Raw genomic sequence first — 5,447 nt, forward strand, 5'->3', positions numbered from 1 at the left:
AGGCATTCTCACCCCATTTCGGGGCTAATGAACTCTTCATCCAGCATCCTTTCACCGTATCCGTTTTTTATCGTCCTTTCGGGACTATTGTTGACTTTTTTTGCAGGCGTATACGTCATTGTACTCAACACACCTAATTAAATTTTCAGCAGAGGAGGAACTTACCATCAGATGAATTGAAAATGTGCATTTGGGAAAAACGGCACTGAAAAAAAAATGTCACCGCATTCACCAGCAACCCCAAAGAAAGTCTGTGGGTTTTTTTATTAAAAAAAAATTTATAGTACCCTGATGGGTTTGTAGAGAAAAAAAACCCAATAAATTGTTTTGAAACAATAAATTACCCAGGATAAATATTTGCCTAGAACCGCATTTATTGTCAAAACGCTTTATTCACAATTTGCCGCGTTATTTGTACCCTTTAAACAAATATCCTCGTTGCTTTTTTTTTGATCTGGAGAAATACAAAAAAAAACCGTCGCTCCTTTGTGACATATTGGACTTGTTTATTACCAAAAGATTACTCACGGATGGGAGTCACAATCAAATTGCATCGCCTGGAGGCTGCTTTTTTGCTCATAGTTTCCCCGCAATGGAATTCTTTGGAAATAATTTTCCCAGTGAATATGGGAGAAAAGTTGCAATTGATGGGCAATTTGTGGGAATTTTACAGGCGCGAGGGTTCATGGACCAACCCTATGCATCTCGGGTGATCCTGGATGTCATGAACTTTAGCAGCTATTTCCACAAAAGATATACCACGTCACTTTCACCAGAATATGGACCAGGGTTGGCTGCGAACGCCGTGTGAACTTGGTCAGCCCCAGATTACCATCAAATGGCCATCCTCGGGTGACACCAGAGGTCTCCTGCGCACCTCCGTGAGATCAGCATCCCAAATGTTCACTTTTTGTCTTTCAACCAATGCCACAAAATCTCGTTAGGGCCACGACTGAGAATCCTTTCTCTCCCCTTACTTGAATTTTTTTTCCACTCTCCCAAATTCAACTTCTTGCGCTCATCCTGAAAGTGAAAGAAACGTGGCCCTATTCTTATGCAAATTTCCAGGAGTTTCGCGATGAAAGCCATACATACAACACTTTTCTTTTTCATCCCAGAAAAAGCCACAACAATGCAGAAATGAATTAATTTATTCCATTTCCACTCTCACTCTCTGCATTTTCTTTCCAGCGAATTGTGAAAGAAATACGTTGACACACATAAATCGTTGGAAGGTATGAATGGACTTTTTCATCTGGAAGAATACACCACTGGTCTTTTCAGATGATAATAAATTTCAAACTGTGTGTAAACTGTTTCTGTGAAATTGTCCCTGTTGGAAGAAATTATCCCAGTGATGACGCATATTCAATTGAGAGCACAAGAGTAACTCCTTCCCGGGAGGAAGGGTCCCATCTGAGAACGTGGCTTAGCGATTAAAGCATGTGTTTATGATGTTAGAATCGGTATGACTTCTTGTGGCCGCTTGTTGATGCATTGTTACATGGGCTGCCGTGGTAACCAAAGATGACGCCTGAGAGATGAATCTCACAGAAATGATTAGGGGTCATTGGAAAATGTGTTTACTCAAGGACCAAGGGGCACACAATAAATTGCAATCTATTCTATCTCCTCAATCACATCCATTGATGCTTGATTGAGAGGTTTCTTCTTCCTCCTTGACAAACAAATCGACCAGAAAACTATTGTCCTGCATTCCTATTTGACCACAATTTGTCCTCACCCAAGTCCTCACCAAAAACACCACATTCAACTTCCCAAATGGAAGATGTTTCTAAAGAAATACAAAGAGACCTATTAAATGTTTACACTGTATCGTCATATGAAGTCATAAAGCTGCTGATTGGAACCCCATTTGATGGCTTCACCTTCCTCACCAATCGCCCAAAATATACTTGCCATGGTGAGAGGTCGTTTTGGTGTTCTTCAGCCATTCTCATTAAAGTGAAATTGTCAATATATCACCTCATTTAACCCTTGAAGGATTACACTTAGGCTCAAGTATAAGCAATATCATAAAAACCGGCAAACATCGGGGTAAATTGAGCGTGAATAATACCGTTCAAAACTGATGAGAGTGACGAGCTCGACTTTGTCACCAAAATTGTCAGAAGAAATGTTACAAACTACAGAATAATTTGCTTTAAAATTAAAGTAGAAAAAAAGGACATGAGGAACCGGAACAAATCCAGGTATAATTCCCTAACATTCGATTTAAGTTCAAATTGTGCAACCCCTTTTTGGGAAAGACAGTCGAGGAGAAAGTTGAGTCCTCAATGGGACATGCTCGAGAAAGTGGTGACACTCTAATGACCCGATCGACCCTCAATGAACACCTCAAATCACAGCAATAGGACAGTTGCCCAAGGATTGACGTGCCTGGAAATCACGAATGTCGGGGGAACTCAGAGGTCCTGAAGGACACTCAGAGAGTGTTGGTCTCGAGAGTCCTTAACAGATTTTCATCTTTTCTTTCTCCCGACCGTCGCTTTAAGATGTTGCGTCACTTTGGCTGGAAGGACCAAAGGCGAAGAAAGTACTTCACGATAAGGGGTCAATATATAACGGATTCTAGAAAAATTCAAGTAATTTTCAAAATATAAAAAGAACCATAAAAGGATTAATCCTGTGTTCTTTATCCTGTAATCGGATAACGCGATGGATCTACGTATTTTTAATGTCATATGGATAAGGATATAAAATTCAATCCAGGCAACTAATATCGGTCATTGACCATTATTAACTTAGAAGCCAAAAACGGTTCAGTATTTGATTCTCCTGAAATTGATACACCTTAAATTGGGATATCTAACAAAGTCGGATTCTGGGACTGAATTTTAGATTTCAGGATTTTAGCTTTTCGGTATTTTGGGTTTTCGGATTTCGGCCTATTCGGGACTCTGACTTTTACAGATTTTGGATTTTTGGGATTTTGGCCAATTCCGGTTTTTGGCCCATTTGCTAATTTGATTTGTTTTTTGTATTTCGCCCCGTTTGGGATTTTAGTTTCCGAGATTTTGGCTTTTCAGGATTATGGCCTATTCAGTATTTTAGCTCACTTCTGATTTTGATTTTTTTGTAGGATTTCACCCCATTAGGGATTTGAACCCATTCGGGATTTTGACTTTTCGGGATTTTGATTTTCAGGATTTTGGGTTTTTAGGATTTCGGTTTTTCGGAATTCAACTCTATCTATCTATCTTTTTGGGATTTTGGCCAATTCCGGTTTTGGCCCATTTGCGAATTTGATTTGTTTTTTGTATTTCGCCCCGTTTGTGATTTTAGCTTCCGAGATTTTGGCTTTTCAGGATTATGGCCTATTCAGGATTTTAGCTCATTTGCGATTTTGATTTTTTTTTAGGATTTCAATCCATTCGGGATTTTGACTTTTCAGGATTTTGGCTTTTCGGGTTTTCGGTTTTTCGGTTTTTCGGAATTCAACTCATTCAGGATTTTGGCTTTTGAGATTTCAATTCAATCGGGACTTCGACTTTTCGGGATTTTGGCTTAAGAGATTTGGGCTTTTTGGGACTTTAACCTCTACGTGATTTTAGCTCATTTGCGATTTTGATTTTATTGGGATTTCGACCCATTATGGATTTAAAACATTTTCGGGATTTTGGGTTTCGGGATTTTGACTTTTCGGAATTTTGGCCTATTTGGGATTTTAGCTTTTTGGGATTTTGGGTTTTCGGATGTCGGTCTATTCGGGATTTTGACTTTTGAGAATTCGGCTCAATCGGGACTTTGACTTTTAGAGATTTCAACTTTTTGATTTGTTTTTTTGTATTTCGCCCCATTTGAGATTTTAGCTTCCGAGATTTTGGCTTTTCAGGATTTTGGCCTATTCAGGATTTTAGTTCATTTGCGATTTTGATTTCTTTTTTTTTGGATTTCAACCCGTTCGGGATTTTGACTTTACGAGATTTTGACTTTTCGCAATTTGGCTTTTCGGGATTTCGGTTCTTCGGAAATTGACTCATTCATACGTGATTTTAGCTCATTTAATATTTTGATTTTATTGGGATTTCGACCCATTAGGGATTTTAAAACATTTTCGGGATTTTGGGTTTCGGGATTTTGACTTTTCGGGATTTTGGTTTTTCGGAAGTGGACCCATTCGAGATCTTGGCTTTTGAGATTTCGATCCGATTGGGACTTCGACTTTTCGGGATTTTGGTTTTTCGGGACTTTGGTCTATTCGGAATTTTAGCTCATTTGCGATTTTGATGTTTTTGAGATTTCCACGCATTAAGGATTTCAACCCATCCGGGATTTTGGCTATCGAGATTTTGACTTTTCGGAATTTTAGCCTGTTTTTGAATTTGGTCCATTTGCGATTTCGATTTTTTTGGGATTTCAAATTTCAACTCATTCGGGATTTCGGCTTTTCGGATTTCAACCGACATTAAAAGTTAATATAACCTTACCTTAACTGATTACATATAGACTAAATAATTTTCTCTGTAATTTTGACGAAAAAATTTAAAAAAAAAAATAATATGTCGGTAGTTTAACCCAATTTCATGAATCATTTCAATAAATTCCTTGATGAAATATTTATAATCAATGTGTCATTTTATTTAATTTTAAGTTGTATTAATAAAAATAAAATTAATTTTCTATTTTTTATCATAAAATATATAATCCATTCAGGTTTAAGGTTTTCTTGTTTACATAATTGCATTTCAGTGTAAGCTTCCATACTTAGATATTGCCCCCTTTAAACCAATAGATAATGCGAACTACAATTTCTTTTATAATGTGAAAACTTCGAAAACTTCATTTATAATAAACCTTTTCTTAGTTTATGCATAAATCTCTGCATCCTTGCACTATATCAATTTTAAAGAAAATCGGTGAAGAGCGAATGAATTATTGCATAGTGAGGAGATAATAAAATTGTGTTAGTTGGCTCTATGCAAATACTGAAGGATTCGATACGGTTCATTTGATGGGAAATTTTAATAAATTCCAGATCATCCCCTTATGATTTGGCAATCAAATGGAATAGATCTTAGTTCGTTTTTTAAGGCACTTTCCGCACAGCGACTTTGTGTTTAATTCCCTCAACGCAATTCCCAGAATCTCCCCGTGTTTCATTCAAGTACCATCACAAAGAAGACACACAAGGGGATGGCAAAAGTTGTTACGTATTTATGCCATATTAACAATAATAGAAGAAGTCTCTTGTGAGCTGTACAATTGTACAAGGAAAAAAAATGTATCAATCGTTGACATCTTTTGTGTCTTATGTTGTATAGAATGTCGTACCGCGGGTTTGATTCTCCTTCGACATACATTTCGAAAGAGGATTGAATGCACTACCATCGAGAGCCCAAAATATACAGCGTGAAACTGAAATACCTGTATTAATGCTCAGTGAAGAGCAAATGAAGAAAGGACCCTTTGTTCCCAATCAATGC

The sequence above is a fragment of the Phlebotomus papatasi genome, chromosome 1 (genome assembly GCF_024763615.1).
Source record: "Phlebotomus papatasi isolate M1 chromosome 1, Ppap_2.1, whole genome shotgun sequence".
Taxonomy (NCBI): domain Eukaryota; kingdom Metazoa; phylum Arthropoda; class Insecta; order Diptera; family Psychodidae; genus Phlebotomus; species Phlebotomus papatasi.